Genomic DNA, 26,040 nt, shown 5'->3' on the forward strand with positions numbered 1-26,040 from the left:
ACTCACCCTCTCAACAGGCAAAGTTACAGACAGATAGTCACTTTAAGGAGGAAGCACATACAAGGAATGGGCCTCCTGGCAGCAGAGAAGACATCTGCCAATGGACTCAAGCAGGAATTCAAACCAGCAGCTAAGAATTGAGCTGTGGAAAAGAATAGTCTTGGAACTCAACTAAACAACTCACCCAGCAGAGATGTTGATCCAAGGGCAGCTGCATGAGGCTTCTGAGGGGAAAAAAGAGAAGGCTAGACTTCCAAATCCTGTAGAGTCAAGACTCTTGAGCATCTTTTACCACAGGACTATCTTGTTTGTGTGCTTTACTAGCTTTTTACTTGAGATTTGTGCCTGCTTTTTAACACTGACACTGGGAACTGCTACAGGAGTGTGCCCCTGCTAAATGGGCAGGGGAATACTTTGCAGTTATTGCTTTTACCCTGCCTATCAAAGTACCTTTGCTAAAAGCTACTTGTGAGAGGCAGTTAGGTGGCTCAGTAGACCTAGAGATGGGAGGTCTTCTGTTCAAATCTGGCCTCAGATACTTCCTAGCTATGTAACCCTGGGCAAGTCACTTAATAACCCCAATTGTTTAGCTCTTACTGCTCTTCTACCTTAGAACCCATACCTCGTGCTGATTCTAAGAGAAAAGGTAAGGATATTAAAAAAAATTAATTTTAAAAGCAGCTAGATGTCACAAAATGCAAAATAAATAATTTGGAATACATCAAATTAAAAAGTTTTTGTATAAACAAAACCAATGTAGCTAAAATCAGAAGGAAAGCAAAAAATTGGGAAGCAATCTTCATAAAAACCTCTGACAAAGGTTTAATTACTCAAATTTACAAAGAGCTAAATCAATTGTACAAAAAATCAAGCCATTCTCCAATTGCTAAATGGGCAAGGGACATGAACAGGCAGTTCTCAGCCAAAGAAATCAAGACTATTAATAAGCACATGAAAAGGTGCTCTCCATCTCTTATAATCAGAGAGATGCAAATCAAAACAACTCTGAGGTATCACCTCATACCTAGCAGATTGGCTAACATGACAGCGACGGAAAGTAATGAATGCTGGAGGGGATGTGGCAAAGTAGGGACATTAATTCATTGCTGGTGGAGTTGTGAATTGATCCAGCCATTCTGGAGGGCAATTTGGAACTATGCCCAAAGGGCAATAAAAGACTGTCTGCCCTTTGATCTAGCCATAGCACTGCTGGGCTTGTACCCCGGGGAGATAATAAGGAAAAAGACTTGTACAAGAATATTCATAGCTGTGCTCTTTCTGGTGGCCAAAAATTGGAAAATGGGGGGATGCCCTTCAATTGGGGAATGGCTGAACAAATTGAGGTATATGTTGGTGATGGAATACTATTGTGCTAAAAGGAATAATGAAGTGGAGGAATTCCATGGAGACTGGAACAACCTCCAGGAAGTGATGCAGAAAGAGAGGAGCAGAACCAGGAGAACATTGTACACAGAGACTGATACACTGTGGTACAATCGAACGTAATGGACTTATCCATTAGTGTCAATGAAGTGTCTCTGAATAATCTGCAGGGATCTAGGAGAAAAAACACTATCCACAAGCAGAGGACAAACTGTGGGAGTAAAAACACCGAGGAAAAGCAACTGCTTGACTACAGGGGTGGAGGGGATATGACTGAGGAGAGACTCTAAATGAACACTCTAATGCAAATACCAACAACAGGGAAATGGGTTTGAGTCAAGAACACATGTGATACCCAGTGGAATCATGCACCGGCTATGGGAGAGGTGGTGGGGGGAGGGGGGAGAAAAAGAAAATGATTTTTGTTTCCAATGAATAATGTTTGGAAATGACCAAATAAAATAATGTTTAAAAAAAAAGCAGCTAGGTGACTCAATGGATATAGTCAGACCAAGAGACAGGAGGTCTTAGGTTAAATCTGACCTCAGATACTTCCCAACTTTGTAACTCTAGGCAAGTCACTTAGTAATCCCAATAATCCCAGCCCTTACTGCTTTTCTAAGATAGAAAGTAAGGGTTTAAAAAAAAAGACTAATTGTGTCTCCTGGTGGATTTTTAAGAAGAAACTCAAAGCTAAGGGCTTACAAGCCATAATATGAGGAGTGTTAAACCAACAAGGGTTACTCCTAGAACTTATAAAACACAACTGTGCACTGAAGACCCAACGTCTTGGGGGAAGCGCCCAAAGATGACATCACATGTTATTGTTCCATCACTTTCAGTTGTGTCCAGCTCTTCATGACCAATTTGGGGTTTTCTATGAAAAAAATACTAGAAAGGTTTGTCATTCCCTTCTCCAGTTCATCTTATGGATGAAGAAACTGAGGCAAACAGGATTGAGTGACTTGCAGTATTGCACAACCAGTAACTATCTGAGGCCAGATTTGAATCCAGAAAGATAGATTTCTCCACTCCAGTCCTGGCACTCTATCCACTGTGCCACCTCATTGTCCTGGTATTACATAGTGACCCAATTAAGCGTGGCATCTCCCCATAGAATCCTCAAGAGCAGTAACTGGTTTTTGTCATTTTTAAACTACATATCCCCAGTCCCTAGCCCCATATCTTTCACAGCATAGGTATTTAATAAATGTTTACCCAAATGAGTGGAATGAAAGCTATACTAAATAAAGGAATTTGTGAAGAATAGCCAGTCGTTGCCCCCTATCAGTATCAGGGAAGTTTTTACTACTTGCATGAGGATCACAGTTGTTTAGTCTCACAAACTCCCTTTCGATTTTCCTTCTTTATAAGTCACATGATGCACTTTCTATCGGTTATTGGAAGAATTGAGCACAGGTTTGTTGGAGACAGAGCCTTTAACAAACAATAAAATGGGACGCCTCTGATTTTTCATTCATGGGTGACCAAATAACTACTATTGTTTCCTATAGAGTAAGTGGTGGACTTTTCCAGTCCTTGGACCCCAGTGCAGGTGTGCTTCCTTCCTATAGGGTAGCTGCTACACCTCCACATAGGACCACCTGTCTAGGACTTGGACTTGGAATTTCAGGTGATTCCAACCTACCCCACTGATTGTCTATTCCACCTGTCATGCACATGGCTGACCCAGGGGACCGGGCAGATCATCAAATGAAAATGAGCACATGAGGAGTCTTTGGCATCAAAGGAATAATAAGGTCAAGCAGGCGCAACATTGTTAGAAACCCTTGATCAGGAATGCATATCAATGTCACTAGTGTTATTAGGGACTGAACAGTTACCCCAGCGAAGTGAAGGATTAAGCACAACTTCTATTAACAAGCTGGGTCATTAACAGGGCAGATCAAAATAAAACGAGAGCAAGATGTCTCAAAATGTCAATCCCTTCACAAGCAACTCTTCCTCTCCAGCCAGCCTCTCCCCGTTCTAATGCCAGCCCAGATTGCTTTCATCTTTATCATGCAGGGACCAAATAAGAGCAGCAGCCACAAAAATCTTCAAGCATCGCTTCTCAAAGGGAGAGCAAAGGGGATGCCCCCGTAAAGACAATAGCTGCTCTGTACACAAAGGGTCATGGATGTGCACGTTAGAGATGGGTACACAATTTAAGCCAAAGACAAATTTTAAAAAGAAAATCCTCCTATTGTCCCTAACCTAGAGAAACAATGCAGGCAGTGGGAATTTCAAGCAAGGCAGAAGGGAAGGCATCAAATCCCACAGACTTCTGTCTCAAATAATCCTATGGGATAGAAGTTATTCTTCATATGTAAACTCATATATTGGGCATTTAAAGCCCTTCATAATCTGCCTCCCAGCCTATCTTTCCAGGCCAATTGCACAGTATTTCCCTCAACAAATTGACCCACTTACTTTCCCTCATAAACAATATTCCCTCATTTTTCTCTGTCCCTCTGCACAAACTGTTCCCCATGTCTAGAATGTTGTCCTTTCTCCCCTCTGCCTTTTGGTACCTATATCTCCCTCCTTTCAAGTGCTCCTTCTCACAAAAGATCTTTTCTCATTCTCCCAGTTATTAGTGTTCCTCCCCTTGAAAAAAAATTTTTGTATTTGTTTGATGGAGATTTTATATGTATTTCTGCACATATTTCCCCCCTCAGTAGAATGTAAGCTGTTTGAGGACATGGATTATTTAGTTTTGTTTCTGTCTTTGTCCCTAGCACTAAGCACAGAGTTTGACACATAGCAGTCATTCAATAAATGCTGTTGAATTAAATATAGAGAAAAAACAGTTCTGACAACAATAATGACCATTTTTTATTCTATCCACATTGTCATAATGAAAATGGACAATATAGATGGGTGGATAAAAGGTATGGCCTTAGAGTCAGGGAGACCTGGTTTCAAATCCTGCCCCTGACACATGCTAACTGTCACTTAATCTCTCATTGTCCTAAGGCAGCTCTCTATGACTACAAATTATGGACAAGTTACCGATCTACATTGAAGGGAGGGGCTTTTCATTCCCTATATCAGATTAAATCATAAGCCTTGACCAAAAAAATCATAACAATGTTGTAAAACTCATCTAATATCTAATTCAACATCTTTTGCTTATTTGAAAATTATTTATTTTAAAAATATAGTTATGACAGAGTGAGGGGCAAAGTTCCCCATCAAATCCTGCAACAAATAGCCATCAAGTCGATTCTATGCTATTGTGTCCATGTAACCAAAGTCAACCGAATCCATCATCTGAAATTCAATTTTTAGGAGAGATCAAAAAATAATGTTCCTTATTCATGAAATAGTGGCAATGTGAAAATCTGATTCTTTTTTGCATGTGAAGAGAAAAGGAATTTTCATAAGCAGCTGCCCAAAGGAACTTTTTATTTTAATGTGCTCCCACTTATTAAATCCATGTAACAATAATGCTCTTAATCACATAATGAGCATTCTGATTAGTTCTCTAGATTGTTCATTCTTGCCTAGTGTACCACGAAGTTATTTTTATGTAATAGTAATGAACCTGGGTTTATTCCATTTAACTCCATTTGGCACAATAAAAAACTCTTCTAGTTCTCTTGGGAAACTGCTAAGGTAAGGTCTTAATTACAATACTTTGCTCTATTGTAGTTCTGAAAAATGGGAATCAGTGGACCAACTCTGCATCTCTAACAAACTAAGTACCAAGTATGGACACAATTGAAAGAGAGCAGCTTCAGGTCTAAGAAAATTAAGTTTAAGATTACATAAATCTCTCGGTAATAGTTCAAAGAACATTGATTTCCTATGGAAAATCTCAATTCTGGGCATAGAAATTTTCCTCAGACATAATAAAAGTGGGAAGGCCCAGTGAAGTGTAACTAAATTCCAAGTTATGCAGGGAAATACATTCCTTTTAGGAAAACTCTATGATGACACTGAATTACTCTACAGTGTCAATTCAATTCAATTCAATGTGATTCGACACATTCATTATTAGGCACCTATAATGAATGAGCACATGGGTCACAAAAACAAAGATAAAGCATTCCCTGCTCTCCAGGAGTTTATGAGGGATGGGAGGTTGGGGGAGAAAATTAAGTGGGATACTAAATACTAGATAATCAGAGAAGGGATAAAGCACTCACAAAAAGGAAGGATCAGGGTTTCCAATAGAAGGTAGCAGTTGATCTCAGTCTTGAAAATAGATAAAGGTTCAAAGAAGTGAGAAGAGTTTATTTCAGGTACTAAGGATGCTTTGAGCAAAAAGAGAGAAAGGAGATAGAATGTTGAGTTAAGAGAACTGATGGAACTCTAATTTAGCTGCAATATATATTAGCTGAGAGGAAACAATGTGAAGCAAGACTAGAAATACACCACCAGATTGTGAAAGGCTGAGTTTGTGTTCTATCTTAGAGACAATAAGGAGCCACTGAATGTCTCTGAGTAAGGGACTAGCATGATCAGACCTGGATTAGGAAGATTTTTGTTTAAAGTCAACATGATCACCAAGAAAAAAATTTGAAATGTGCTAAGAAAATTACTAAAATATCTATATCCTTTGACCCAGAATTTCCATAACTAGTTATATGCCCCTATGGAGGTCCATGATCAAAGGAAAGTTATACCTTAATGTTTAAAACAACATTCCTTGAGAGAACAAAGAACCAGAAACAAAGTAGATGTCCATCAACTGGGGAGGGGGGGGTTTACAAATTTGTTATAACAATGTCATGGAATATTATTTATGCTTTAAGTTTAAACAATACAGAGAAGTAAGAAACATGCTTTTTTTTCTTGATTTACCTCTGATTTTATTGGGAACGTTTCTATTGCTTTTTCCATTGCAAATAATATTAGCTTTTTGTTATACATACATTTGATCATAGAAGGAAAGGTCTTTTTTTACTGTGCTTCATAGGAAACACATGTTTTTGAGATGTAAAATGAAAAAATAGGACCAAGAAATAAATAGGCCCAATAACTACAATAATATAAAATAAAATAAAATAAATCAAAAACTCATTGCTGTAAAATTGTAATGACCAAGCATGGCCTCAAAAAAAGAGATATGAGAATGTATTTTCTTCCCTTCTTTGCAAGTGTAAAACTGTGTGTATGGAACACTGCATATAAAAGTCTATCATATAAAATTGGGCTTAGTTGATTTGTTGGTTAATTTGGGGTCCTTTTTCTTGTTCTTTTTTTCTTTGTTATAAAGGACAGCTCTTTTAAATAGTAGAGAGATAGTATACATTGGGAAATAAAAGTGATATAAAAACAAAAAATATTAATAAACTTTTTTTTAAATAGTAGGAGATAATGGAAAGAGTGCTAGGCTTGGAAGTAGGAAAAGGCTAAATTCCGCCTCTTAATACTAGGAAAAGTCATTTAATCTCCATTTGCCTTAGGCAACCCCTTGGGACTTACTCAGGGAGTTCCTACACAGGTAATGCTCAGGAGATCCTAGATTCATTGGTGTGTTCTCTTATTAAAAGAAATTCCCATATTCTTGAACTTCCTACAGCACCATTCTATTCACCACTCCCTTCTTCTGGATACTCTTTCCTCTCTAAATTTTTGTGATTCTGCTCTCTCTTAGTTCTACTTTTACCTCTCTGATGACTCCTTAATCTCATTTGTGAGTTCACATTCCATTTCACAGTCTCTTGTAGTGGATATAGATATATGTGTATATATATATATATATATATGTATATATGTATGCCTGGGTTCTCTTTTCTTCTCTTTATATTCTTTTTTTTTTGGTGACCTCACCAGAGCTTGTGACTTTAATGGATCTCATCCATAGACCATCTATTTAAAAGGCTGGATGACCTCCTTCAAATCCAGTGACTTACTATGACCTCCAGGATCAAAAAAAAATCTTCTCATCTTTTTCTAATTTCAATTTTTGCTTAAACTTTATAATATACATAAATATTACTAAAATAGTATATGTATATAAATTATAAATACATAAATATACATATATTAGGGGTAGATGCTCAACATTTTTTTCTGATATAGGAACATGATCAAAAAGTTTGGAGACCACTGTTCTAGAAGAGCAAATAAAAGCATTCCTAATTTAAGACATTTAATGTACTATACTATATTCACTATTTTTTTGAAGTGCAGATAAAGACTAATTTTCTTCTCTGAGTGACAAAGGAAGTACATTACCATCATATAAATCAGAAACAAACCTATTTTAACACTGAGTCAAAAATCAGAATTACAGATTACCAAAACGCCCATCCCCTAACTCCCAAAGAAGTCAAAATTTATAGTAAAAGGTAATCTCAACATTTCCTGGATCCATGACTTTCTCAGTCCAAGTATCTCCTCCAAGAATTGCAAATAATAATTTCTTTGTGACTTATGAGGTAGTCTTATAAATTGCTATAGTTAAAGTCAGAGTCATCAAAGTAAATAGAGTACCAGGCCTGGAATCAGAATGACTTATTCTAAATTAAAATCTGGCCTCAGACACGTATGAGATATGTGACCCTGGACAAGTCATTTCACCCTATTTGTTGGTTTTCTCAACTATAAAATAAGGTGGAGAAGGAAATGGCAAACCACTTCAAGTATCTTTGCCAAGAAAACCCCAAATGAGGTTATGAAGAATCAGACAAGACTGAAAATGACTCAATAAGAATAAAATAAAGTTATTTCATTCTCTAACAGTCAGTCTTTTGTCTTTAAAAAATGGTTATTAGTTATTACTTTTTTCTCTTTCTTTTTTTTTTATTTAAATGTATGTATAACTTAAAAATGGGAGGCCAATTCGAAATTATGCTCAAAGGGCTTTTAAAGAATGCCTACCCTTTGATCCAGCAATACCACTACTAGGTTTATACCCTAAAGAGATAATAATGAAAAATGTTTGTTCAAAAATATTCATAGTTGCACTTTGTGGTGGCAAAAATTGGAAAATGAACGGATGTCCATCGATTGGGGAATGGCTGAACAAATTGTAGTATCTGATGGTGATGGAATACTATTGTGCTACAAGTAATGATAATACGGAGGATTTTTATATGAACTGGGAGAACCTCCAAGAACTGATGCAGAGTGAAATAAGCAGAACCAGGAGAACATTGTACACTGAAAGTGAAACATTGTAGAATGATCCAGTGTAATGACCTTTGCTACTACAAGACAATCCTGAGGGACTTATATAATATTTATACGGAAAATGTGTTGGGGATTGAAGAACAGGGGATAAGAAAGGTTTTATAACAGGGAATATGAATGCAGATGAGGTAAAAGGAGAGAGATGTCCCCTGCTGAGAGACTATTTTTTGAACAAGGGAGTTCCCAAGAAACAGGCCAACTAAGATAGCCTGAGGGAATGTCTTCTCTATTGATTGATGTGGAAGATACCCCAGAGCAGGTAAGCACGGACCCTCCTGAGGGACAAGCCTCCCCCCAGACCAAGGTTACCCAGCAGGGGTCCCATAAGGACCATTTATAGTTGAATGGCTGTCCTGAGGTTCAGCTTCCTCTATGTCCCCTGAAATGATAGTCCTCTTATCTGACTGCGGTTATTTAAATAAAGATAAATTTTAATAACAAGTTTGGATTGAGAGGTATTAGGGAAGAGGGAATCGGGATTTCCCTAGATCAGGTTTGACTCTCTCTTAGCTTTTGAGTTGAGACCAGGCCTTACAGGCTGGTGGAGGGTTTTTCTTATTCCTGTCTATGCTAATCTGTGCTAGTTTTCTTAAGTTCAAAGTCTTAGCAGTAGACAGCAAGAGGAAGAAAAGTTCTGACCTTCAGAGCTGGTTGGACCTGTCTCTTCAGGCTGATGTCCCTAAAGACCAACCTTACAGTTCAAACTGCTTCCCTTAAGTCCTTTTGTTCGATGACATGATCACAGGAATCCAGGTAGGGCACATATTTGGGAAATTCAGGAATAGAGGTCCTTCTATCCAGAGAGAGTTAGTCAGGAGACCAACTGCCACTCCCAGTTGCCCCCCCCCCAACTGTCTGTCTTGTCAATATCTTCTCTCTAACATTCCAACTACTGTTTGTTCCACCTGATTGGCAGAAAGTTCAAAACTTGCTTCAGTTTTCCTTTCCACACTTATAAGAAAGAGTGCTATCCACATCGAGAGAAAGAACTGTGGGAGTAGAAACACAGAAGAAAAACATATGCCTTATCATTTGTTTGTATGGGTATATAATTTAGGATTTTTTTTAAAGATTGGTTTATTGCAAAAATAATATAGAATATGGAATAATATGTAAATATGAAAATGATAACATTGGTATAACCCTGTGGAAGGGCTTATTGACTGTGAGAGAGGGAGGAAGAGGGGAGGGAAAGAAAATGAATCCATGTAAACATGGGGAAATAGTTTTAAAATAATATAAAATAAAATCAATCAATAAACATATATTAAGGTTCTACTAAAAAAAAAAAAACTTTTGTAGAGGACCATTTCTACCCTGTGTCTACTCAGCTGTTCTCCTGGCACTGAGTTTAGGCTCAAAGCCTTTCCGTTGTGATAGGAATCTTCCAGCACCTCTATTCTGCTTCTACCGATTTGGTAAACACCACCTCCTCCATTCCACAGAATGCAGTGGAATAATCCTTGAGTGGAGGCCTCTTCCCCTAATACACTATCAACATAATAAATAATATGAATTAGAGAAAAATCCAAATAGCCTGTGAAGGGATCTATATTCACAGACATTTTGCTAAGCTCCTTTCCTACAGGCAGCACTTTTTGCACCAAGAACTAAGTTAAGAAAACAGAGAATGACTTTTTCAAAATAAGATTTTTCAAAAGCATCTCCAGAGGAGAGTTCTTTACTGTAATAACTAGTGAGACAAACTTCTAAGAACTGGATTGTTTGTTTGTTTGTTTGTTTTAATCCTTAGCTCCTGTCTTAGGATCAATAGTATGTATTGATTGCAAGGCAGCAGAGAGGAAAGGACTAGACAGTGTGGGTTGTGACTCACCCAATATGGCACAGCTAGGAAGTATCTAAAGTTAGATTTGAATTCAGGATCTCCTGTCTCTACGCCTAGCTCTGAATTCATTGAGTCACCCTCTCACTATGGCAATGATAGCATGAAGGTACTGGGAAGAACCTTCGGAATTCCCAGGTTTCTTTACTTTTGGAGGAATGAGCTTTTAGCAGCCCAGAACCACTCCTTTGCCTGGTAGAAAAGAATTGAAATTTACTAATATCCCCCAGCTGATGGGAAGTAAAGATCTTGTAGAGAACACCTGCCTGAAAGGGCAGGGATGGGTTTTTGTCTTTTGAAGCCCTTTATTGTGCAGTGGGACAGCTATCTTCATACTGGCTTGCAGATGAGTTTAAAGCAATTGGTCTCAGATTCCCTTTTGACCTTCCCTCCCTGTATTGTTCACTCATTTACAGCAAATATTCACTTAAAAAGTAACAAAGCTCAGTTTATTTTTACCTGGAAATAAAACTCCTTATCAAAGTACAGAATAGAAATAAATGAAATTAAAATAGAGCAGGAAACTCCTGAGGGATAACAATGCCATTTGGCCATGGAGCAATTTGTAGTGGGAGCATTTATTAAGTGCAAAGAGCTTTACAAATATTATTTCATTTGATCCTCACAAAAATCCAAGAGGTAGATGCTCTTATTACCCCCATTTTATAGTTGAGGAAAGTAAGGCAGAGAGAGATGAAATGACTTGCCCAGGTCACACAGCTAGTAAGTGTCTGAGGCGGGATTTCAACTTGCACCCTCATGAGTCAAGATCCAGCCTTCTATTCATTGTGCCACCTAGTTTGTCCCTAGATAGAGGAGGTATATTGGAAAATGGATCTATATCTTCACCACATCCCACATCCAGGCAATGACAAATTAGGCACATCCAGTTCACTGCTTAAGTGAGTCAGTGGACGAGACAAGGTTGCAAATATTTACAATTATATTAAGTTCAGATTAGCAACGTTTTCTTTACCATTGCCTCACCTATCTGCCCACAGCAGATATAAAAATCAGAGCAGGAGATTTACCATGGGCCTTCTGATTTCATTCCCTGCATCTTCTAAACAAGTGTATTGGACCTGTTATGATAAAGTATCAAAAAATAAACTGCCTGGGAGCCAGCATATTGTTTGAGGGATGATTTTTCTCCTATTATATTCAAGATTTATTGTTGGCATTTAAATTTTCCACACAGCAGTAAACATCAGCTCAATTTATGAAAAAGAAAAATTAAATGCAATAAAAATACATATTTAAAACTTTTTTCCTAAAATCCCCTGGCAAGCCTTGTGGAATATAATGTCATCAGCACATTCAGTAAAAGTGTGGCTTATATTTCATATTTTTCCTTTGTAACAATAGAGAGAAGACTACACTTCAAAACGACCTAGAATATTTGCAAATTTACCATCTTGACAACAGCATAAGAGCAGTCAGCAGAGGCATCATGATTTAACAAATCTATATCTGTATACGACAATAAAACTAAATAAAAAAAACTACGAAGGGAGTTATTTTCCCAGGGAAGCAGTAAGGCACACATGGTCTGGAATGGAAGCTTAACCAGTTAGGGAAATATGCAACAACAAAAAGGTCTTTATTACCTGTAAAGATTGTACCAAGATGGCCAGTTAAATCTGATCAATTGTAAAACCTATCTACATTTAAGAAGTGATTAAAAAGCGATTCTGCTTTTCTTGCGATTCAGGCTGTAAGTACTGTTCCTGCTAATAAACCGAAGAACCATAAAATCAGCACATTTTTCCATAAAAGAGCTAACCAAACGAGGCACCTGGTTCCTTCCCCTATCAGGGGAAGTTAGATCCAAGTGATGCAAGTTAGATCCAAAGAGAAACATTGATTTCTTTCTCTCTTAATTCCTTGAAGCAAGGAAACTTGCTTCTTGCTTGAGAAGGATTCTGTAGCCTTTGCATAACCTTTTTTTCTGTAGGAAACTAACCAAGGAAAGCATTTCGTATGTAAGCTAAACTACTTCGAGAACAAGAAGCACTTTGCTCTTCAATTCAAAAGAGCACCTGCACCCACCACCTCCCAGCTTCTAAAGCTCCACAATTCATCAGTTTTTCTCCCTGGCTAGTCTCTTCGAGCACAGTCTTTTTGGGTTGGGAATCCAAAGGAGCACTGTCCTAACAGGAAGAAGGAAGCGAATACCTTCAGGCTTTATAATCAAATCCATCCCCAAAGCATCTTCGAAACCAGAAATTTATAGTTTCCCCCTACAGTATTAACAGGTTTATTGTTTTCACGTTTAATCTCTAGGAAGATCTCAAAATAGCTTATATCAAAGCAGGATATAGGTATATTTGTCTTTCTGTTTCATGGGGAAAACTTATAAACTCCAAGTCGGGAAGCACAATACAGTTTTTCTAAGAGGTCAGGGGAGCAATCAATGGCATCAGTCATACAATTCAATCTTGAATTTTCTGACAGGTCCTTCTGAGTGGCAAGGCATCACAGATATCTAGATTGTGGGGTTCTTTTTTCTTTTTCAAAATCTTGATAGGCTAAAATAACTGATCCATATTACTATCACAAGCAAGTACACTTTGCTTTATGAACAAAAATGAAAGGATTGATATTACTTTAATCTCACTTAAATCATTTTATGGGCAGAAACCACTAATAATAAAGGGAATGGATGGCATGGGAGGTAGCATTTGCTTTCAGAACTGATAAGAGATCAATTCCCTATATTTTCTTAACTTTCTTTGTTAAATGTAACACAATTGAAAATATAAAATTAAATAGTATATTTTTCATGTTTTTCAATGGATAAGATGTACTTTTAGGGGGGAAAAGCAATAGTTCTGGAGTGTGAGGTTCTACATTCAAATTTTACCTCTAATGCTTACTCTCTGAGTGACCTTGTGCAAGTCCTTTGGTTTCAGCTCCCTCATCTGTAAAATGAAGGGATTGAGTTAGATTCCAAATAAAGCCCTCTTCGAAATCTAAATCTATTCATCTATAATCTTATTTAGCACAAAATGGTATCTTGCTAATTATTGTGTGTCTGCTGCTTAAGGAGTTTCAAATAATTCAATTCAGTCAATGTTTATGAATCGCTTACTCTGTGCAAGGTGAGTATGGTATAGTGAATAAAGAGCTAGCACCAGATCAGACAGACTTGGGTTGCAGGACTGCCTCTGACACATCCTGGCTATGAGGCCTTCAGCAAATCATTTAATCGCTCAGTATTCTGGAAAAGTATTTTTTCTACTTTCTTCATATTTTACTTATTTTAAAAAATATGTTATTTTACCAATTACACACAATAACAATTTTATACATGAGTTTTATGAAGTCACAAGATTCAAGTTGTCTCTCTCCTTCCCTTCCCTCCTTCCTCCCAGAGATGGTAAGCAATTTGATCTGCATTATTACCATGCAAAACCTATTTCCATATTTTTCATTGTTGTAAAATACATTCATATAAAAATAGAACCCCCAAAATAAAAACTCAAGTAAACTAAAGTGAAAAATCATATGCTTTGATCTACACTCTGACTTCCACAATTCTTCCTCTAAAGCCTTCTTTATATTTTATATATTATAGAGGGAGAGAGAGCATTCTCTATAGCACTCTTTGTCATAAGTCCTTCAGAATTGTCCTGGATCATTGTATTGCTAAGAGTAGTGAAGTCTTTGAGAAAATTGTTTTTTTTTTTAAACTTACTCGACCAGGAACAGAAATTCAAAAATAAAAATAGTATGCATTCTCAAGTTGCTTATACTTGTACACATTTCTGTAAACAGAATCCAAAGGATATTGGCCAACTTACGATCAGATGGCCATGGTCAATCATAGCAGTCAGGAAGGAAGAAAATAAGCATTTATTAAATTCCTTCTGAGTACCAAGAAATGTGTTGAGAGCTTTATAATTGTTATCCTATTGAATCATCACAGCATGCCTCTAAGACAGGTGCTATTATTTCTCCCATTTTACAATTGGGGAAACTGAGGCAAGCAGAAGGTGACTTGCCCAGGGCCCCACAGCTAGTGAGTGTCTGAGCCTGAATTTGACCTCACATCTTCCTAACTCCAGGCCCATGAGTCTGTCCACTGTGCAACCTAACCTCCCCAGTCAGTCAACAAGCACATATTAAGTGCGTACTACGTGTCAGGCACTGAACTAAGTTAAGCACTAGATCATTTTGACCCAAAATCATGGAGTTAGACCTGGGATCCTAAAATCCAAAGATCTTCCTTCTCCAGGAATGAAAAGTCAAACTGAAGGGGATTAGGAGATTGGAAACAAGTTAAATTATGGATGAAAGACTGACTTCAAAGGATCAGAGCAAATAAAAAATTGGGGGGAAATAAAAACACAACCAGTTAAGAACAAACAGATCAACTGCTTTAAGCCTCATGGGCTGAGAATATTAGAGCTTTAAAGAAGAATAGAAGGCCTCTAATTCAACAACTACTTTTCACAAATAAAATAATTAAGGCTTGGAAGACCAATTAATTGAATAATATGAAGCATGCCAATAATGGAGAGCCATAACTAGACCATGACAACAGGAACATGAGTCCAGAGATCTAATATTAGCAGGAGAAGCAAACTTCTTCTCAACCATGCCTGTGGTTCTCTGCCAATTCATGTTGTATACCAGAGCTAGCCCCATTTCTTCCCCCACTTTCTAGCCTTATCACTCTCAGAATTCCATCCAAGTAGAATTCCTTTCCTGGTTTGGACTTTTTCTATCTCTTTGCCTTCATTTTTGCACTCAGGACAAATTCACTTAAGGGTGATGGCATTTAGGGAAATAGCCCACAAGATGAAGCCAGCTTATACATGTTAGCTCTTTGAGTGGTTATAATACAAACATCCATTTGGCTGAAAATTTTAAACAACAGCCCTGTTAATGCCAATAGCTCTTCCTCCCCCTCTCCCCATCTTTTGACTGAGAAATTGAATAGCATGTTCTTAGAACATGCTTAGAAGAATAATATTATAGAACCCTTAACTGGAGAATGGGCCCATCTGGTGTTTAGTTGATAAAACCCCTGCCCAAGTTGATTTTGTCATAAGTGCAAAAATTCCTAGTATGATGAGTTTAATTTTAGGGGGCAGGACTTTGATCAAAAGCCAGTGTGTAGTTTATTAAAGACAAAACACTTAGTTTATAATTAGGAAATACAGATAGAAAATAATAAGGAGGAAAGTGAAAGTAATCTTATAATAATTTATAACTATATCCAAGATCCCAAACCTAACTAAATTTTTCTAGAAAACCCTACATCTATCTGCCTCAGAGGGCAATATCTTCTGCTAGTCCACAGCCCTCACCTACTTTCACTACTCTCTCTACCTGATAATATAACCACTATCTATCTACCTTATCTACCCAAACTAGTGGATAATGAATCTGGCTATTAAGGCCTTATTCTATTTCTCTGTCACCAATCAAAGAGAGTGCTAGCAACACACCCTCTCCCCAGAAGAGCCAGAGACAAAAAGCCCTTTCCAACCCTCTGCAACCTACAAACCACACTCAGTCACACCCCTCTAACTGTCACCAACTGCCAAATGGCACAGCAGGGGGTATCTTACTTAAAAAATTATTCTTCCTTTTCCTCTTAAATATAAAAACTAGGAATTAATTTTAAAAACTATCTTAATACTAGTTACACATCTGCCTATATTTGGGATAGTGGATAGAGCACTGAACTGGAGTCAAGATATACCTCAATTTGAATCTAGCTCCAGATCTTACCAGCTGTGTGACTCTGCATAGTGACTTGACTTCTCTCTAACTCAGATTTCTACATTTTAAAAAATTAGCCACAAATAAAAATAAGATTAATTCATATTTTGAATCATGGCTCCTGTTTGTGTTTTACTGATATTAGGATATTACAGGGGAAATTCCACTTCCAGACTTAAAATTGTACAATAAAGCAATCTTTATAGAAACTAGTTAAAAATAGAAAAGTACACCAAAGAATAAGAATCAGGAAATTTAAACAGGGGCTTCTGGTTAATATGGAAGCATTATAGCTCATAGAGGACTTCTCCCATATATACCCCTACAAAGATCTAAAAAATGTGACCAGAATAGTTAATGATCCAGAAATCCAAAAAGAAATAACAGTGAACACCATCATCCAGTTCAGGATTACATAAAAAGGCAGAGAGACCTCTGAGAAAGGAATCCCACAAGAAAAGTCAGCATCAATTCAGATAAGCCTAAAGTCTTCCAGCTTTCTAACTAGAGATATTCTGTGAGCACCTGAAGCCCATAAGGCTCTATTTCTGGGAAGTAGAAAGACCAAAATGCTCAGACTGAGAATTGGGGGAAGGCAGGGGGAAGAAGAGGGCAGAAACTCTGCAATCCACACAAGTGGGACCCTGAGTGGGTAGCACTCAGTCCAGGGTTAGCAATGGGGTCAGAAGTCAACAGCACTCTGATTCGAGATGCTACAAGGGCTGAAGATCATATAGCTCTTGGACCCAAAAAGATGTGAGTTAAGGAGAAGGGCAAGAATGAAACCTACCTTAAGTACAGACACATCAGGGAAGGGGGAAGACCCCTAGAAATAGAGGTCAGGACCAAATAGGACTTCACTTCCTCTATTTAAAAAATGCAGAAGGAGGAGCCTGGCCATGGCACAGAGAGCCTAATCAGTAACTGAGGCTGAAGGTATAAGTAAAAATCAGTTTCTAAACACCATAAAGGAAATTATGGATCAAGAGACAGCCAAAATTAATCCAGAATATAAGAGTAACTTCACAAGTCCAAGCAAAGCCTCCAAGGGGAAAAATTGGTTTTGTCACAAGGAATATGAGAATCTGGAAGAAATGGAGCAAGAAAGTAAATATAAAGTTATAAATGAAATAAGAATGTTATAGAATAGAATTGAAGGGAGAATAAATAGCTTAGAACAAAGGATGGAAAAACCTCACCTCACAAGTTACCTGAAAAATCAGAATAGTTTGGGGACAGCTGGGTAGCTCAGTGGATTGAGAGCCAGGTTTAGAGATGGGAGGTCCTGGGTTCAAATCTGACCTCAGAAACTTCCCAGCTGTGTGACCCTGAGCAAGTCACTTAACCCCCATTGCCTAATCCTTGCCACTATTCTGCCTTGGAACCAATACACAGTATTGATTCCAAGATGGAAGGTAAGGTTTGTTTTTTTTTTTAATAGAATAGCTTGAATAGAACTTATGAGGGAAAAAAAGAAATACTAAAACAAAATTAAAAGATCAAAAAGGTTTTTAAAATGTGCGCTGTCTACTATCACAAACCACTGATATGGAGAACAAGTTAAGAAGAAGTCATTTAAGAATTATTGGACTCCATAAAAACTATGATCAATCAAAAGAAATCTGTATACAAGCTTTCAGTAAATCATGGATAATCATACAAGCCTATTAGAACCAGAAGACAAAGTGAAAGAAAATACAGAGAATAGTCTTCTGAAAGAAATCTCAAAATGAAAATTTCCAGGAATATCACTGCAAAAATCTAGAACTTCAGAGAATAAAATAAAAATCCAAAGCTTCTAGTTCAAAGAAAAAATACTGCAAGCATCTGGGGGGGGGGAACCCCTCAAATGTCAAGAAATGGAAAGATGGGATAATGCATCTGCTTAGTCCTCAAGTTCAGAACAGTTATAGAAGTCAGGGGGGACATCTGACTTCAGTAGTCAAATGAAGTCAGCCTATTCTCTCTCCTATCTATCTTATAAAGGGTAGAAAAAAATCATGAAAAAAAAATTTCCCAGGCTACTATCCACTGAGAGAAATAATACAATAACAACACATGAAACAATAAAGTTCAAATCTGATTTCATGCTTCATTTCAGGCAGAGGAACCAATTAATCGATAAACATTTATTTAGCACCTAAGCTCTAGGGATACTAATGAGACAAGAGACAGTCCCTGCCCTCAAAGAATTTGTCATCTAATGGGGGGGGGGGGGTGGAATACATGCAAACAAAGCACATTATATATAGGATAAATAGGAAAAAACAGTGGGGATGGCATTGGAATCAAGAGGGGTTAAAGAAGGCTTCTATTGGATTAAATATTTACCATAAATATCTATTTCTGCCAGTTCAATGACAAACTCCAAAGCCTATCTCTAGGCAGAGCTTACCTCACAGAAAACTCAAAGCCTAACATGTTCATGAATTTGGGGTCACTGAATAATAGTTATTGTACATACTGCTAAAATGGAAAACTGAGTACATCACAAATGATCGATATTTCACTGAGACTGATATCCACATGCAAAATGCAGCACAGAGGAAGTCACACTGGATTGACCATCATGAGAACTGGGTTGTAGTCCTTTTCCTGCCACTGATTGGCTCTAGGACCTGAGACAACCCTTCTAGATCTCAGATTCCTAAATTATAAAATAAGAGAGTTGAACTAAACAATCTTTAAATTCCTTTCTAGTTCTTTTTTTCAGAGAAAAATCATTTAATTAAAAAAATGAAACAACACAAAACATAAGAAAGGGAATCAGTAGTAAAAATATTTTTATCACCTATGGTGGGAAAGGGGTTGTTTTCATGTACATAATGTTGTACACATGATCTGTCTATATTTGTCTCACACAGAGGCAAAAATAGGCATCACTCACACTTCTACACAGAAGATTTTTTTCCTGCCATAATGGGATTCAGTCTCTCCTTCAACTTTGGGGATTATGTGCATGATTCTCTTCTCCCAAAATGACTGACTCAGTTGAGTCTCGTTGCTAGATAGAAATCTAGATTCTGGTATCACACTGCCAGAAAAATCTCAATAATTTCCCCATTTCTGATAGATTGTTGAATTCTGATACCCTCCAATTTGAGGGTGCTAGAGAGTCAACTCTAGAGGAAGAACTCTCAATAATCCTCCAGACTAGAGGTCTAGTTCTCTCACCATTGAGACCATAAGTTTCCCTCCTCAGGGCTACCCACAATTGAGACCATATGTCCCTTTGCTATTATCTCTCCAAAGTCAGTATCAAATGACTGCCCTGGATGTTGACTTCTAGTTGGTTAAAACGTTGCCATTCTTGGAGCACTTGCCCATATTTTCCTTTCCATAACTACTAAGGTTAAAAGTATGTGACTCCATGCATTAATAGTTCCTGAGGAAAGGCAAGGATGGACCACATTTACCCCATATCCCATTCTAACATCGAGGGCAAAGGTATCTATAGGCTTCCTCTAATAGGCTAACCCAACAGTGGCTCTTCCCAAAACAATCTCAGCCAAACTATTCATCCATGGCACAAAGAAATGGCTCTTTCACATCTCTCACAACTGACCAACACAAACAATTTGATCTCCACCAATGAAAACTCTCTCCCCAGAGGTATGAAGGGGCATGTCTTAACCAGGCATGTACAAACTCATGTCTCAAACAAAGCTTCCCCTCTCAAGGAGCTCACCAAGTTGATCAGAGGATTTTTAATGATCAACACCAGGTAGTAAAATCAGGAAAATTAGGATAGGTGATCTCCATAATCACCAGCCTCGTTGAAGTTACAGAGCACTATGAGGGAGAGATGAGTGGCAGTATGTGTCAGACAGATCAAATCACCCCTCCTTGACCATGATCTCCCTTCAGACCTTGATGGAGAGAGCCTTTCAAACAGCAATATTCCCCAAACCATTGACCCTACTTCCCTTCAGGTTCCCCTGAACCTTCATTGAGGTGGGAAATAATTGTGGAGAAGGACCACATTTGTCATCACCACCAACAATAAATGCTAATGGAGAAGAGTTCCACCTTCTTCCTCACCACCAAAATAAATGCTGACCAACTGCCACCAATAGTGAGATGAGCACAAGAGCCCTAGGAGTGATAGCACCCACCACACTATTGATCCTACTTCCATCCCAGCTCTCAACAACCCACATCAGAGCCCTCATTTCAGTAAGGCAATCTTCTTATATCTTCCTATTCAATTCATTATCACACTTACCAGTGACTATTTAAAACCTGTTCATCCTCTTTCAAGCATCCTCCCCATTTCCCTTCTCCACCCCACCTCAGCCCAAGCTAAGGACCTTCCTTGATTATTTCACCAACATTAAGGTTATTCCCAAGAGCTCCATTTTCTCCTTTTCTCCTCACTTTAAATAATTCATACATATTTCCCACTGTCTCTTCTTTCACTCCTGTCTCACATAAAAAGATGGTCTTTCTCTTAGTGAAGGAAAACCCTTCTATATGCTCAAGTGATCCCATTGTGTCTTGTGTTTTCTAGCAGATTGCCTCCTCCATCACCCCACTATCCCTAATCTTCAATCTCTCCTTATTGTCTCCCTGACTCCCTACTGCCTACAAACTACTCCCAAGTCTCCTCATCCTAGAAACAAACAAACAAAAAAAAAACCTCTTTATCTGACCATCACCACAGCTACTATTCTATCCCCCCTCCCTTTTCATAGCTAAATTCTTTGGCAAAATGATCTATTCACTTTCTCCCTTCATTCAATTCTAGAACCTCTTCTCCAAAAAAAGCTATCTCAGTCTAGGAGCTCCTTCCTGAATTAGAAGGTTAGATTCTTGAATTACTTTACTCAGCATATCTCCAGAATTTTGCCTATTTCTGATGGAAGCTAAGATTCTGATCATCTCAAACTTGAAGGTGTTAGAAAGTCAACTCTAAAAGTAGAGCTCTCAACAATCTTCCAGAAACAAGAAATTCTTCATCCAACTTAAAATGTTGCCAGTGATCTCTTAATTGTCAAATCCAACATCTTAATCTTTATCTTTTTTAAGCTTTCTTGAGCCTCTGAAACTGTTAATCATCCTCTCCTTCTATTCACTCTCTTGTCTATAGGTTCTTATGATACTACTTCTCTTAGCTTTCCTTCTATCAATTTTACCTCTTCGTAGTATCTTTACTGAAACTTACTACAGATCACACTCTTTAATGGTGACTGTTCCTTAACATTTTCTCCCAGTCCATCTTCTCTTTTATATCCATTCTACTTTCCTTGGAATCTCATCAACTACGATGGATGAGTTCAATGATCATCTCAGTGCAAATGGTTGTTGGATCTATTCATACAGTCCTAAACTCTCTTCTGACCTTTGGTTTCACATCACCACCTGTATAATGGATCATATGAATTGTGAAATTCTGAAATAAATTTTTAAAATCTAGGTAAGAACATTAAAGGAGATATGTTTGGGATATTGAAATTTACAAAACATAATGGAAATGTATCATTCCTTTCTTTTTCATATATAAGAGAAAATTCAGTATTTGAAAAGGTAAAGAAGAGAAAACCATATAAAGAAATGTTTCCCTACATACCACATTCAGCCTGTAGAAGAGTATTGCATTTAATGTTGTGGCTAAAATGTGAAACCAAAGCAGGACAACTTAGGGAAAGAGAAAATGCGTAACAGTACTAGATGAGAGGAGTAATTAATGCTTATGCCTGGAGAAAGAAACAAAATGGGACAATTTGAGCAGGAAGTTATTTCTTCTTTTCCCTATCTTTCTCCATTACACAATTGGCTAACAGCCCAGTTCCCTCAGCATATATTTTCTTCTCCATCCAAAGAATTTCCTTTGAAGTTAAGAGGACTTTAGGGGCCCCCACACACATGAGAGGGAAGTGAATTGCACAAATCAAGGTGGTGTTTTTATGAGGTAGGAGGAATAAGACTAGCAGAAATGTCAGTTTGATCCAATTCCCTGATAGCAAGGCACATGGGAAATTCATTGTAGAAACATCTCAGGAAAGGGGTAGCTAGGTGACACAGTGGATAGAATACTCAGGTGTGGAGATGGGAGAATCTGAGTTCAAATCTAGCCTGAGACACTTCCTAGATGTGTGACCCTAGGCAAGTCTCTTAACTCCATTTGCCTAACCCTTGCCCTTCTATCTTATTTTGAAGACAGAAAGGAAGGGCTTAAGAAAAAAAGTATAAATGAATATCTGATCTTTTCCTGGACACATAATTATAGTTTTTTTTTTCACTATCACAGCTCTCAATCACCCCTAGCCATCAGCTAATCAGCTAGTTCTAGGGAACATATACCAAAGTAGGGGAAAACACTGATCAAACTGGTTTAGCTGTTTTTTAAAAATTGCAAAATGGTGGATTCCATAGATATTGTCAAGGTTGAAAATGCACTTAGCCAATCAAGGCATTAGTATAGTGGAAAGAATAGGACTCTATTTGGAATCAGAAGAGCTGGCTTCAAATCTTAGCTTGGTTACTTGCAAGACTAATCACTTTTTGGGGCTAATCAGTTTACTCATCTGCAAAATAAGGAGTTTGGATTAGGTACTCTGAAAGCAGTTTTTAAATTTTAACCTGTAATCTTGTGATTCTACAAGCTTTATTTAGGGCAAAATAGAAATGTCATTAGACAAGAATTTTTTGGTTTTGTTTTTATCTTTCATTTTTTCTTTTCTCTTATATTGAACTCCATATATTCCAACAAATATGAATAAACATACAAAGAACATAAAAAATATTATATATTAGTTTGCTCTTACATACAACTTTTTAAAAAAGTTTATGCTAAATTTAACATGTTATTTCCAGAGGCTAACCTGCTTATCTGTATTTTTTCATGTATTACCCTTCTGTTCTCTTGTGCACATTTTAAAATACTTCACTGACATTCATTTTTATTACTTTTCCTAGTCACTAGCCCTCCATAATCCACAATTCTCTCATCCACTCAATTTTTTAAGTTTCCTGTAAAAAGTTAGCATTCAAAACACATGCATATGTTGGAACATCCAAAACTGTATGTCTCATTCTATACGACTAATCCATCAACTCTCTGTCAAAATTGGGAAAGCATGTTTCATCATTGGTTCTCTAGAGTCTTGGTTAATCATTGAATTGGTGAGAGTTCTCTAGTCTTTCAAAGATGTTGTTTTTTTAAACTTTTTTTCTTTTTTCCTCAATTACACATAAACAAAAATTGTTAGTTTGCTTGCTTTTTAATTTTGAGTTCCAAATTTCTCTCCTTCCTTCCATTCTCTACCCCCTCCTTAGGAAAAAAGAAGTTTCATAGAAATCATAAATGTATAGTGATGCAAAACATTTCCAAGAATAATAAAGAATGTTTAAAAAAATGCCTCAATCTGCATTTTGATTCCATTAGTTCTTTTTCCAGAAATGGTTAGCATTTTTTTATCATAAGTCCTTTGGAATTTTCTTGAATCATCACATTGCTGAAAATAGCTAAGTCATTCACAATTGATCATCATACAGTATTGCCATTACTATATAATGCGCTCCTGATTCTCTTTGTTTTACTTTGCATCAGTTCTTGTAAGTCTTCCCTGGCATTTCTGAAAGCATCCTGATCATCACTTATAATAACACAATAGTATTCCTCCACAATCATATACTACAACTTGCTTAGCCATTCCCCAATTGATGAGTATCCTCTCATTTTCTAATTCTTTGCTCATACAAAAATAGATGCTATAAATATTTTTGTACATATAGATACTTTTCTTTTTTCTTTGCTCTCTTTAGAATATAGATCTAAAAGTAGTACTTCTGGATCAAAAAGTAGGCATAGTTTTATAGCTTTTTGGGATAGATTCAAGTTGCTCTCCAAAATGGTTGGGTCAGTTTATGATGTCCAGAATCACACAGCTACTAAGTACTTTTCTTTATATATGAACCCATGTCTTCCTGAGTTCATATCCAGTGCTCTATCTACAGTACCATGATGCCTTCATATAATTTCTATGTGCATCTTAATAGGTGAACTGACAAATATTTCATATAATCTGTAGTTATTTTTAATGGCATTTCTCTTTCTATCTCTTCTTGTGATTTTTGTTAGTAAAATATAGAAAGGCTATTGGGGATTTTTTGTCCATCTATTTTAAAATTAATTCTTAGCTGAATCTCTCAGGTTTTCTAAATAGTTCATCATATCATTCAAAAACAGAAGTAGTATATTACAAAGCAGCAGTCATCAAAACAATTTGGTACTGGATAAGAGACAGAAAGGAGGATCAGTGGCATAGACTGGGGGCAAGCAACCTCAGCAAGACAGTATATGACAAACCCAAAGATCCCAGCTTTTGGGACAAAAATCCACTATTTGATAAAAACTGCTGGGAAAATTGGAAGACAGTGTGGGAGAGACTAGGAATAGATCAACACCTCACACCCTACACCAAGATAAATTCAAAATGGGTGAATGACTTGAACATAAAGAAGGAAACTATAAGAAAATTAGGCGAACACAGAATAGTATACATGTCAGATCTTTGGGAAGGGAAATACTTCAAAACCAGGCAAGAATTAGAAAGAGTTACAAAATGCAAAATAAATAATCTGGATTACATCAAATTAAAAAGTTTTTGTACAAACAAAACCAATGTAACCAAAATCAGAAGGGTAGCAACAAATTGGGAAACAATCTTCATAAAAACCTCTGACAAAGGTTTAATTACTCAAATTTATAAAGAACTAAATCAATTGTACAAAAAATCAAGCCATTCTCCAATTGACAAATGGGCAAGGGACATGAACAGGCAGTTCTCAGCCAAAGAAATCAAAACTATTAATAAGCACATGAAAAAGTGCTCCACATCTCTTATAATCAGAGAGATGCAAATCAAAACGACTCTCAGGTATCACCTCACACCTAGCAGATTGGCTAACATGACGGCTATGCAAAGTAATGAATACCGGAGGGGATGTGGCAAAGTGGGGACACTAATTCATTGCTGGTGGAGTTGTGAATTGATCCAACCATTCTGGAGGGCAATTTGGAACTATGCCCAAAGGGTGATAAAAGACTGCCTGCCCTTTGATCCAGCCATAGCACTGCTGGGCTTATACCCCAAAGAGATAATGGACAAAAAGTCTTGTACAAGAATATTCATAGCTGCGCTCTTTGTGGTGGCCAAAAATTGGAAAACGAGGGGATGCCCTTCAATTGGGGAATGGCTGAACAAATTGTGGTATATGTTGGTGATGGAATACTATTGTGCTAAAAGGAATAATAAAGTGGAGGAATTCCATGGAGACTGGAACAACCTCCAGGAAGTGATGCAGAGCGAAAGGAGCAGAACCAGGAGAACTCCATTAGTATCAATGCAATTTCCCTGAACAATCTGCAGGGATCTAAAAAAAAATACTACCCACAAGCAGAGGATAAACTGTGGGAGTAAAAACACAGATGAAAAGCAACTGCTTGACTACAGGGTTGGAGGAGATAAGACTGAGGAGAGACTCTAAATGAACACTATAATGCAAATTCCAACAACAGGGAAATGGGTTCGAGTCAAGAACACATGTGATAACCAGTGGAATCATGCGTCGGCTATGGGAGAGGGAAAGGCGTGGGGCGGGGGGGGGGGGGGAGGAAAAGAAAATGATCTTTGTTTCCAGTGAATAATGTATGAAAACGACCAAATAAAATAATGTTTAAAAAAAAAGAAAGAAAAAAACAAAAAAAACAGAAGTAGTTTTGATCCTTACTTGCCTATGCTTATACTTTTAACTTTTTTTCCTGTCCTGAAGTTATAGCAAGTATTTCTAGAACTCTGTCAAATTATAGTGGTGACACAAGACATCCTTGGCTTATGCTTGATCCTTTTTGAAAAGCCCTCCAGTATTTCTCCAATTTTATATAAATATTGGCCCCAGGTAGACCCTATTAACCATATTAAGGAAAG

General features: G+C 37.3%; 1 protein-coding gene across 9 annotated transcripts in view; it reads right to left on the reverse strand.

Annotated features, from left to right (window-relative positions):
• The window catches only part of NDUFS6 (NADH:ubiquinone oxidoreductase subunit S6), a 116,678-nt gene that overhangs the window by 47,497 nt on the left and 43,141 nt on the right, over positions 1-26,040 (reverse strand). For 4 of the 9 annotated variants that reach the window (XR_008917804.1, XR_008917805.1, XR_008917803.1 and 1 more), the window contains one exon: positions 13,239-13,296. The exons of 3 other annotated variants lie outside the window; for them this stretch is intronic. The gene's annotated coding sequence lies outside the window, so the exon portion shown is untranslated. The remainder of the gene's footprint in view (positions 1-13,238; positions 13,297-26,040) is intronic. 2 more of the 9 variants (XR_008917808.1, XR_008917806.1) reach the window with 1 other exon arrangement.

This window comes from Monodelphis domestica, chromosome 3, assembly GCF_027887165.1.
Source record: "Monodelphis domestica isolate mMonDom1 chromosome 3, mMonDom1.pri, whole genome shotgun sequence".
Taxonomy (NCBI): Eukaryota; Metazoa; Chordata; class Mammalia; order Didelphimorphia; family Didelphidae; genus Monodelphis; species Monodelphis domestica.